Here is a 12,383-nt window from a genome sequence, read left to right as displayed (position 1 = left end):
CATGCGATACCAAAAATAATGTGCGTGTGTGTGTGTGTTGTTGTGGTGCAATCAAGTGCATAAATGCATTCTTTGTGTGTGAGTAATGGTGTAAAAGTGCGACTAAGAATTTGTTGATATCGCGAAAAAGTGCTGCAGTCAATTGCTCTGTTGATTCTTATGCCGATCTGTTGTCATATGGAAGTTTGTCAGAAAAATTGATAGGTTAGGCTCAATCAATTGCGAGACTATTATCAATTTAAAATGATTATGTTGATTTTATAGAAAGCTAAAGAATTGGGAAGACTTACCTACAATATAAAGTAACGCCAGTAGCATCAAGAGCATTGATAAGTTTCATTTTTTCCTACCAAAGGCTATTATTACCTACGCCAGAAACAATATCCCTACAATATAAAGTTATTACTTCTCCATCCCTTAATTGCTCGATGAATATCATTCATAGAACTACTATTGGACAATTAGTCATTGGCTCTGGCCATCATTGTACTCCCTTTGTGATTTATATTTTACCAATACTGCATTTTACACTGTTTCACGACTGGAATTTTAACAATTAATCTTCGGATTTCAAAGAATATCATAATCCTTCAAATAATTTAATGGATACAAGATTGGTTAAATTCTTCATTGAAATCGCCTAATCTCATATAAAGGCCCCCTTTCTACTCGTAGTGGGACCCCGTGTTGGTACTCAGGACCATAATAACTCCCTCCTCATCCATGGCCATACGGACAGATCTGCAAGGTCCAATGCCGCCGAAAGGAGCCTATGCGTCTCCCACGCAACACTTTACATTTCATTGGTCTAACAAACATTCCGCCAAAGGACCTCAAAAGGAACTCATCAGCTACAGGGGCCCGTTCTATTACACCTCGCTTAGAGCCTCCGAGGGACAAAATACGCCACTGTTTTGTCGGTATTCTAAAAGAAATAGCAAATCGTTACCATGATCGGTGATAAAGATTCGATTTTTCTCGTAAAGCTGCTTATTTTACGGACGAGCTACGTCCGGAAGATGTATCCTATCGGACGTTTCTAACTTATTATTATTGTTTTTAAGCATATGAATTTGAAAAGAAAATCTCTCATCAAGCCATACTTCAAGATCTTTTGTGACATTAACTCTACTAAGTTTAGTGCGACAAAGATAGTAATCATGTTCAATTTGACTACACGAATGAACATGTCATGGGTTACTCCGGATGTGGCGGCAAAAGAATCGGAAAAATTATTTTCAACTCCGACCTTACATGATCTACCGTAGAGGTACGGCTTAAACCAGGACAGTATAGGGTATCCAAAATCGTTTTTTTTTTTTAGTTTCGAGAGTAACCAGGTCATGTGGAGATGGTGTCGAAATCTGCTATCAAGTCTTTTCCTAAAATTTGAGACACATTGACCATTTGAACCAGTTGGATCAGGATAAATTAGTAGTGAACAAAACTTCAATTGGCGTACACACTTTAATATTATGTATATTATGTATTATGTAATATTATGTTTTTGAATTGTACGCTTTTAGTATTATTATTTTATTCTCTCGTGATCGTTTTTCGATGATCTTGTATAGACTCGCTTAGCATATTTTTCTTACGATCACGTCAAAGGTCGATAAGCGTACTCTCTTGCTTTAGAATTTTAAATTTATCTTTCTATCCGCTCTATGCTTTAATAAGATAAAAAATTGTAGGAAACCCGTTTTCCCCTTCTGACGAACTAACAACATCTAGGCAAACCCAAAACTAAGATCAGTTGATTGTTTTCTTTCTTTCTTTCCTCTCTGACGCCATGCTTAGGCGTTGGAGATGTTATGCTGTGCGTTTCTATCAACACCATCACGAAACGTGCTGTACGACGGTCGGTTGAATGGTTTAAAAGGAGGAAGACTACGCTACGTTGGATGGAGAGCGCGAATAGTTCTATCCCTACCTCGGTCGGTTGCTCTAACACCGTTCGTTGGTTTTCTTTTGGTTTCCTTCACGCAAAGGAATGCTCCTCACGTGAGCCATTTCCTGTTCAGAATCATTTCCACCTCCCTCGCCAACACCTCGCGGTCAACATCATCTTTCCATCGCGGCAGATAAATACTCATACGCACCCTAAATACACCTTCTTCTTACCCGTGGAAGGTGCGTCGTGAGAACCGGCACGTTCTCGCTCTCCCTCACTCTGTCCCTATCGAACCATCAACTACACCCGGATGAACTTGTTCCATAATGAGTTCAATGACTTGTTGAATGCGTACTCCCCACGCAGCAAAGGGCAGAACACGGGCCCCACATCATTGTATATCCATACTCATGGTGAAAAGTGTGGAGCGTATTTTTTGAGCCCTTACCAATTTCTTTTCTTCTGGATACTCACAGCAGATTGTGCCACCCCCCGTGTGTGTGTGAGTCATGCTTTGACGCGCGAGGGCATTAAGTAATGGAAAATTCTTCCGTGAGTTCTTTCCCTCCCAAACTACGGATTTAGAGCATAAGAAGAATGTGTTGTTTGGAAATGTGGTTGAAGTATTTTCCATCGTCGCACGTGTCTTACTGTGTCACGGGATGGTACATATGTCCCGGAGTAAACCATACGTGCATATGAATGATGAATTGCTGTCTTGCGAGAGAAGATTAGGTAAAATTGATCCCTTATCGGCAATATTTGAGAGAGTTATTTTTGGGAATAATCGTTCTTTTCGATGAAACTTGAGTAAGTTTATGTAAAATTTGTTTATGCTGTTTTGGTTCAACGTAATTTCAGTTTAACCGCAAACAGTTACCACTTCAGTCATATAGCTTAAACAGGAAGCGTTTATTCATTCATGCGTTTAACGCTTTATCACATTCTTTTAAGTTTTCCTGCTATTTTTGAATCAGTCATTCACTCAATCCAAAATTATTCGGGAAATCGGTCAAAATAGAGAAACAAATCTGAGAAAGCGTTAAAGAACTTTGGGATCTTCTGGGATTGTTTACTAAGAGAAAGGATATGTTAAACATATTGTTTCGGATATTTGGTAAGTTAATATCAATTTGTTGAATAAAAAACCAATCATCTTTTTGTTGAATTCGACAACTATCTTCTTCTCAAAGGTCCTTTTCTTGAAGTTAGATTATCAAAAAAATATTATCACTGTAATGTACTTTTGCCTTAAATATCTAATGTTTCATTCGTGAAATCAATTAAAAAATCCTCTGGAAACCATTTACTTCCTGCTACAATAGCCAGAGTCATGCCGGCGAAGGATTGCATTCAAAAACGTGCCACCATCAAGCTACGTCAATGAACTTTCTCACACACATATATACAACTGCCAGATTCAGTTCGCAGACAAGCTTTGCGGGACACAAAGGCCAGACAAAACACATTTCCACCCCGAAAATATGCTACCATGTGCGTTGTGTTTTCTTCTCCACGTCACGGAGCGCCAGTGTTGATACCGGCGTCTGGGTTCGCGCGGGTTCGATCGGTTTTTGGTACACAAAGAATATAAAGTAACACTGTTAGAACAGTGCGCCGGTAAAACAAGAGTCGCATGAGTTGAAGGCAGTACAAGGACCTTTCGAACTTGCGAACCAGCGTATCCGCATGTGCCGCGCAATATTCGCACAGTCGGCATGTTTTTACAGGTAATCGATGTGTCATGAAAAATTTAAACAATTTTGAATTGATACTCAATCATTGAGGTTTATTTCTGGCTTGTGCTGTAAACTGAGTTATGTTTATTAAAAGTTAAATTCATCTCCGAAATGACGAGGTATGATAGGCACTATAAATGTTATACATAACATAAGAGAAGGATGTACAATATAGCTTTACGTTGTAACTTACTACATACGATTGTCCGGACTCTAGCTGAAAGGACATTATTTATGTTACCTCTTATTCACAGGATCAACCTTCTCAATCCATGATACATTCTACTCCAGCATTTTATTGGTGCCCCCTTGATGGTGCACTTTTCACGTGCAGTGCGTAAATTATTCACTACCGCGAATCGGAACCACGACACGACTCGACGGGGAATACCACAAATCATTTAGCATTAGCGCAATGCTACGGCACAGAACACAATAACCGATGCGGACATGGGACATGGGGGTATTTTGCTGAAGTTTTCGGCAATATTCTAAAGCTAGCTGATATCTTTATGTGTGGATAGAAATCCGGCGGATTCTCCAGCATCACCGCCGGATGTCATGCATTATACGCGTCTCGGTTGGCTAGACGGAATTGATCCGGTCCCGTAACGACTTCGACGACAATATCGCAATGCACAAGATATTCTGTTTAATTCCTTTCGTTCAGTAATTTTCATTGTGTTGTATTTGTATTTCTCCGCTGAAGACCTAGTGATCAAATAGATTAATTATATATGATGATAGTCATCAGTTCTTTTCGGCAATATTAGCATCAATTGATCCCAAAAAGGTAAATTCTAGTATAGTGAGGGGTACGGTTGAAGTATTGTGGGATTTGAGAATTTGTTCCTAAAAATAATTAAATATTTCAAAGCTGAATATGAATGTTCAAATTTGAACCCATTTATATCATTTTATCCTTATCACAAATCCAAATGGTTCGCTTTAAACCATTAGTCATTTGACTCGGATCCCCTATAAGAACTCTTGTCCGGGAAGCGTACCATAAGGGTCGACACGATACACAGACACTTTCTATGATTCCCGAAACCTAGGCCTGACACCGACTCCATGACTTCCATGACTTTGCCATTTCGACTAATTGTCTGCATTCACGCAGCTTTCCTTTTGCCGAAAAATTTATAGTTGGTTTGGGGTTGGTTGGTTCAGTCTAGTAGCGAAATAAAATACGTTTTGCGTATTTTCTCGTTTTACAACGCAGGTTTTCAATATTGTATCATATCCCGGCTTTACCGTTCCGTTGTCCGTTTTTTGGACTGTTTGCTGTGTATCCTATTTGTTCAGTGTGGTGTAAAATGAACACACCGACGACCGTGATGTGATATGCGACGGTCCAATGGTTCTGTCGGCCAGGTCTAACGGAACAGGATCTGAAGAATTTTGGCTGGATGCTAAATACGTTTTCTAATTGAATACCTGATATGTGTACTACGGTTGAATTGGAATGAAAATGGTTTATGTTTGCAAGATGAGAAACAGCGTGAATGCTGGTGGATACATTATTTTCTGGATGTGTCTGTCTCGAGATAATGTTTTGATTAAAGCAAAATTGAAAAATGAATGTCATGTTAAAGTATCATTTTTAAATATTGTACTATACAATTCTTGTTGCACGTAGAAAATATTGTGACCGAAAAAAAGAAATAATAAAAACATTAAGTTATTTTATTCTTCTTCCATAACGACGCCCTCAACTAGCACGCAAGTAAATGCATCCCCTAACTACCTGCTAGTTAAAGAGGCTTTCCCAACTCATACGGCTTCATGGTTGAAGGTTCTACTTCCCACCTTCTAAAAATGAAACTAATAAAAGTACGATGCAATTTGTACACCAATTATCACCGCACTAAATCAAACGGGAACGTAAATAGCATCCATCCAACATTTTCCAGGTGGGCTCCAGGTGGGATAAGTGAAAATTTCCGCTTTCCAACCTGTGTAGCAACAACGAGCCCTCCAGCGATTCGAAAGTGTACCCTTCGTGCTATCGGAGCTCCAGAATGCACCATTGGTTCATGTTTGCTGTGCGAACACTGCTCTGAAGCCTACCAAAACACTGGGCTCGAGCTTAGGGCAAAAGTTTTGCAATCTACTGGCGGTGAGGCGGGCAAAACGGGGTGCTTATTTCATATTTCACCTGCCTTTATCGATAATAATCATCAGTGCACGTGAAAATAATGTATGCAGTTTAACTTGAAACACGAAACGAAAAGTAAAGGTATTTGATTAAGTTGTTCTTGTTCTTGTCAGCGTAATGAGAGGAATATTTCATAAATTAGCTTCAAGGAGGTCTGTACCTTTGCTTTACATATTTTAGAAGATTCTTCAATAATTTTATTCAAAATTTTAATTAGAATATGAGTAATTATTTCTGAACTGGTTCGTTTGCTGCAAATTTTTTCTAGGCCTTAACATTATTGGCGTGATCATTGGACGATATGATGCGGAATTTTCGACATATCCTTCTTCTTGATTTGTAAATAAATTTGAACTTGCTTTTGAGCTTTAAACTTTCATGTGTTTTGTATTCATCAAGAATGATAATAAACGCGTAAGATTGAACTATACGTGTCAAACATACGGCTTACGAGACTTTTCAATGCGGGACCCGTAAAGGAATGTTGATTTAATAGGAATCTATGAGGAATGGTCTAACTTTAACCATTTTATTGCGGCCATACTATTGAAATTGCTAGTCTCAAACTGTATTGTATTTATGAAGTATGTCTTTTTACCTTGACTGATTCTATGGAGTTTTATCTAATATATTCAAGCCAAGTTATGTTCAAGATCTATAGAAAAAAATCCATTTTTACAGAAAAGTACGGTGGTATTGTCTGGTGCAATAGTCGATTACGAATCTCGGCACAAAATATCAGCTTCTCGCGATATTCAACTGGATTAATGCTGTTTGCATACCGGTATTGTGAAATTTAAATGCTCCAAGAACTCAGACTTAATTATCATAATATTATGGTCTTCAGCGACGTGACCAACTTCTGGATATTTAAACAAAAATAGACCTATTAAATCTAAAACAAACTCAATCCACACGAGGTCCAGCAAGGATATATGCGTCTCTAGATCTAAATCAATATTTTAATGCAGTGAGCTAGTAATAGGATGGATTCAATATAATACAATTTTTAATAAAAACAAATCAATTGTCGCAATGGAACTTCCCTTCAAGTTAATTTTATTGTTATTTCATTACTAACAATAGTTTGAAACACCACTAAACTAAACCAGCAAACGCAAACCTTGTTTATTGCAATTATTCTCAAAATAATTCATAACGTATGCTCATCGTCGAGAGGACACATTAAAGAACAAAATAATAATTATTTTATGGTACGTCTTAACTCATATACTTTATTGACGTATTTTCCTGATCATGCAAAAACTTATCAATTTACATATTACGAATTTATGGCACCCGAATTGCATCAGTCCATACTCACACATACGCGGCGGCAACATAACATTAGCACATTCGATTACTGCCATTTTCGGTTGCCTCGAGCTACTTTTCTAATTCCAAAAAAACCACCCAACTACACGTTTAGCGAGACCTCCGAGCCATCTAGATTTACCGAGAGACGGGTGGCAAATTTACGTCCACCGGCTCGCGTGCTTTAGCGTGGATCCTCCTCCAACTTCGCAAAACTTACCGCAGCAAAAAGGCAGTGCTACTGCTGCTGCTTGCTTGCTTTGGCCATTCGCCGGGGTACGATTAGTTGGGTCCTCAGCTCCAGACACACCGCTAACACTCGATAGACGAGATTTGGGGTCGATGACCGCCGGAAAACGGATGTGGGATCAATCGTACTCGGTCGGTCGGACGGTAAATTACACTGTGGAGCATTACAGGATTTGTGTTCGACAAGGACATTCGGATCGTACGGATTTGGAAATAAATTGCAAATGTGCCACACAATTTGTGAACTAGGAAGCAAACCGTAAAACTAATCGCTTTTTAATGAATTGGTTTATGCTGTTATTGTATTCTTACTGCTTTAAGGTTTATCTTTTAAAAGAAATATTGAGGAATAATTTTAATGCTATGTGGTTTTGATGCTTTGTTTCGATTTGAGGTATTGTAAATGGGATTGCAGATATATTTAAACCTATGCTACAGGTTTCTCGATCTAAATATTGTTTGGATTCTGTTTACAGTGTTTGAAACAGCTGTAGTTTTTATTTTTATTATGCTATCATACATCCTACCGACTTAGGATTTACCCTAATTGTCTAAAGTATGATGTAAGATCCTTGTAAGATCGAGTGAAGTCTTCTTGTATCTTAATTTATATGTTTCCTTGTAGCAGTACCTATAAGACCACTCCGAGGAAAAAAAATCATGCGTGCCTAAACATTCGATCAAATTTAAAAGTAAGCTTTAAGATATGTACTCAAACATATTTAACAAAAAAATTACATGGAGCCTGTACATTATTTTTTTGTACATTCTAATAGATAAATATTAAAATTGTAAAATCTGCAAGAAATCCTCATAATTGCACTACCATCTGTAAAGTGTTGCACCGTAACATTTCATATCTGTCCCGTTCGTTTGCATCTAATCGTCTAAGCGTCCCCCTATAGCTTCGTGATGGCAAACACAACGGTGCATGGTGCGGATAATCCAATAATTTACACTGCACGTAATGCAGCGTGATTCACCCATACCGGTACCGGAACCAGGAAACCGACCGTTCGTCGTCGGTGGGTCGTAATTATATTTTAACGTTCTTCGTTGCAACGGTGCAGCAATACGTGGCGAGCCACTGCTCTGACACTTTTGCCGTTGAAAGGTTGTCACACGGAATTTTGCTTTTCCATCCCCCGGAAAGGGACCGCGCTGCGATGTGTGACAGTGCGGGCATGCATTATATCCCGGCGCTTGAGTCTGTATCCCGCAAAGGGGTTTTGGATTCCGGATTCCCCTGCCTGTCCACGTCCTGACGCTGGTGTACAGTGAACGAAGGGAAGAAAACCATAATTACAGTTGAAAATAAACTTGTTGTCAACATCTAGCCAATTTATCATCCACTTTTGGTGCGCCTCTCTCTTGGTTATAGTCCTGTCCGGTGGCTTCTGGCCGTCCTGTCTGCTAGGGCGCTAGGTAGTGTGTGCACACCACCCTCACTGTTTTCGATTTGTTGCGCTTTTTGCGCTAGTGGCGAAACAATCGTAAATGCGTTTTATGGTGTCTTGTCCTTTCGTCGTCGTTTGCAGCAAGCGAAAGATAAGCCATTACTGTCAAATAATCAGATTCACTGCTGCTGAGGGTGCTGCTGATAATAGAAAGGAGAAGACTGGAAAGAGGTAAGAGCAGGACCTTTCTGAAGGTGGACTTGAACGGGAATGTGGAAAACTTGAGTAGGATTCAATGACACAAATGAATCAGTTAACCCTCAAAGCGTAGCGTTTTGTATTAGAAATGTCAGTTAATATTTTTGCTATCGGTTTATATAAAGTGGTAAAAATACACTTGCGATACTGCTATTTTATTTTGGTGATAAACTTAAAATTTACTCAAAGTTCTGCTTCGTATTAAATATTGTATTAAACTCAAGAGTTAACTCATCCCCAGACGACGAACCTTTCGGCTCTATACTTATCCTTCCGGTCCGGCTTTCTTCCAAGAAAAACCATTCCAACCGTATCTCCTGCTCGCCGCCACGCTCGTCACTGTCATCCATGATTCGTAATAGAAATTACATTTTCACAACAGCAGAGCAACGTGCGAGGAACTCATAAAACTACCACCCCGCCTCACTTTGTGTAGTCGTGGCCCGCGATTGATGCGATTTTATCTGGTGGCTCGAGTGTATGCGCCAAACCACCGGTACGCCGGCCGGTGTAATTTTTCCTCCCTTCGGTCCATTATCTCCGACCCGCCCGAAATCCACCAAGGCACGTGAGTTCAACTGGGGCCACTTTCCGTCGACGGTGCTGCTGCTGCTTCTGCTACCACTACGTGGTGGCGCCCGAGGTTGCATCCTTTTTGGCCGTCCTTGTACCCATATCGGTCTGACTGTCTGTCTATCTGTCTGTCTGTCTGTTTTGTGCTTGCTGCGTTTCATCCCTATTTACAACCCACATCCCGTCCCATGTACTACCATGGCGTGTAAGTCAACAACCTTCCAAACACGCAAACAGACACAAGCACACGAAACCGAACACCGTTTTGTTGGTGCAACTGCGACGGTCTGGGCGATTTTCGGATGTTGCGTACCGTTGCCGGTTCGTTTTTATTGTCGTCTGGATTTTCCTGCTCAGGGAGGGAAAACTTTAACCGCATGCCGGTCTGGTAACGGCGTGTGACCGCGGTACACCCGAAAAAGGAGCTTAAAGCGTTCTCCGTCTCTGTAGCGTGTTGTAAAGGCCTTCAACCCCAGGTGCACAGTGGTCCTGATTGAGCTAATTAGTGGCTATTTCCGTCTGGGATTGCAGCTGGAAATGTTAGTTTTTATAGTATCAATCTACGGCATAAAAATAGAAAAAAGTTTACACCTATTTTAAGTATGGTATTAAAAACTTAACAGAATTGACTTTACAAGAAATTTTCTTTTGCAACAGTTTTGAGATACAGAAGAACCATTTACAACGTTCTGTGAAAGTCAAGAAAAACAAGAAAAAATATTTGTCTCTGAATTTCGCAAGAAAATATCGTGCTTTTGAACTACAATTATTCTTTAAAATTGTTATTTACATTTGAGGGATTGAACTTTTGAATTAATTCTTTGGAAAAAGTGATGCAGGACCGGAATTCAAACCTCATCCGTACCCTTCCAACGCCAATAAGTCTAGAAAGCTATTCGATGGCCAGGCGTGAACTAGCATAGAAGGTCGTTAATCCCAGAAGAAAATATTTATTTATGCAGGTTAAATGTTTTTTTGTGTAAAATTTAATTTTAAACTCAAAATTACCGTTTGTTGGAACACAAAATTACAGACTTAAACTCTTTAAACTTCAAATAATAATTTTAAGGCAACGGAGTACCACATCGCGTAATTTAAAACTGACCAAAAACTTGTGGAAAGATTGATAATAATATTTAAAACTTTTGTTTTATTAACTTAATTTTAGAACTTATTTGAGTTCATTTGTAATTCAATGTCCGCATTAAGACCATCGTGCGGTGGCGGCTATCGAAAATTTGCTTTTATTAGTCTCTGCTGCAAGCTAGTCTGGGTATCGACTTTTCTCTTGCTTTGTGCCAGTGTACAGTTTATTTTCAAATTTAATTTCTTTTGTTTATTCTTGGAATGTTTCATTTATTTATTCTATAAAGCTCTTTTCTTGTTCTGTTACTAATTATCATGTTCTATGTTTCTTTCTGTTCTGTTTAACTCTTTTCTCATTCGACCGTATCTTTTCTTTAAATATGTACCGTTTTATATTTATTCACTTTTGTTTACCTCTTACCTTTTTTATATTTTCATTCCCTTGAGTACTTTCCTTGTTGTCATTATTTGTCACTTTTTTAACTTTTCTTCTATTTGCATCGCTCGAAGAAACAATGTGACATTTACCCATCCAGACAACGTATTGCACACATGCGGTTCTGTCGCTAACCATGAACCTTCCCGAGGATGAGCTTTTTTCATCCCATTCTTGCAGCCTGGCTTCAGCAGCTTATCACACTTAAACACCGGCTACAGCCACAATTTTCTTTTGCTCAATAGGATCTGCATAAGTTCTAAACTCTTTGCGTACACACCGTGCAGAAGAATGCAGTTTATCGAAAGCAGAAAGCGTAGAACAAGTGAAATAGAGCAATAAATAAAAGGTGCATACCGCTTGCCGTAGGAAAGGTTTTTCGATTGCTGCTCATTTTCCGCGGTCCCAACGTTTTTTTTTCTCCCACGATAACTTCAGCAAGCGAACAAGCTCGCAAGTGTTCTCGGTTGGGTGTAGCCCGTTCTTTTAATCGTGCCCCCGAGTGGTGGTTAGTAGTTATGATGATGCCGGCATTCCTTGTTTTGATGGTGCGGTTTTTCGTCTACATGTTTCTTTTTGTATATTTACACCAGCCGCCACTCTCGAGCTCGAAGCTGGTGCAGGAAGAAAGTTTGTTCGAAGCATTTCGACGTACAACTATGTAGAAAGGATACAGAAGGAGCACAAGGCTGGGCGTCTTGCTGAGGCGTTGGGGCGAGGAGACACATAGAAAAACATAAACATCAACTATTGGGTTAACTTTTCGACTTTCGGGAGAAGGTGGTTGTACGAAAAAGTACCGTCTTTCGGTTCTCATTCGCCCTCTTGGAGGATTTCCTTGCCACTGTTTCGAGGTCCTCTATGTATTCGAGCTTCCCATCTTCTACTCCGTACGGTAAGCTTTGCTGGGAGAGTTTTTCACCATAAACCGGTGCTGATTATGTGGTCGTTGCACGGCACACTGCTGGTGCTTTGGTGTGGTGTGTACGTTCTATTCGTAAGCAGTGTGCCTGGTTTGGGTGTGTGTGCTTTCGCAGCTTTCCCGCTTTCCATGCTGTCGGTGTATTTGGGGATGTCTTTTTTCGTTGGATTTTCCTTACATACTACTGTGTGTTGAAACCCTGGGAATTTTCCCGGACGTATTGCTGAGTGTCTGCGAAGGCGCTGTTCTATTGTCGCCCTCCAAAAAAGGGGATATAAGAGAACGAAATATGAATGCCCCACGCAAGTCATGAAGATGTAGTACATGGATGAAGCTTTCGTCTATTCCTGGTTT

The 12,383-nt window shown here is 39.7% G+C and overlaps 2 protein-coding genes across 2 annotated transcripts in view; both read left to right on the top strand.

The window, feature by feature from the left end:
• LOC126564281 (actin-binding protein WASF2) overlaps positions 1–12,383 on the top strand; it is a 501,777-nt gene that overhangs the window by 129,102 nt on the left and 360,292 nt on the right. The gene's annotated exons all lie outside the window — the stretch shown is intronic.
• The window catches only part of LOC126563810 (histone demethylase UTY), a 93,821-nt gene that overhangs the window by 1,063 nt on the left and 80,375 nt on the right, over positions 1–12,383 (top strand). The window lies entirely within an intron of this gene.

The sequence above is a fragment of the Anopheles maculipalpis genome, chromosome 3RL, assembly GCF_943734695.1.
Source record: "Anopheles maculipalpis chromosome 3RL, idAnoMacuDA_375_x, whole genome shotgun sequence".
Taxonomy (NCBI): domain Eukaryota; kingdom Metazoa; phylum Arthropoda; class Insecta; order Diptera; family Culicidae; genus Anopheles; species Anopheles maculipalpis.
Note: the sequence above shows the minus strand (reverse complement) of the source record. Positions and strands in the feature narration are given on the sequence as shown.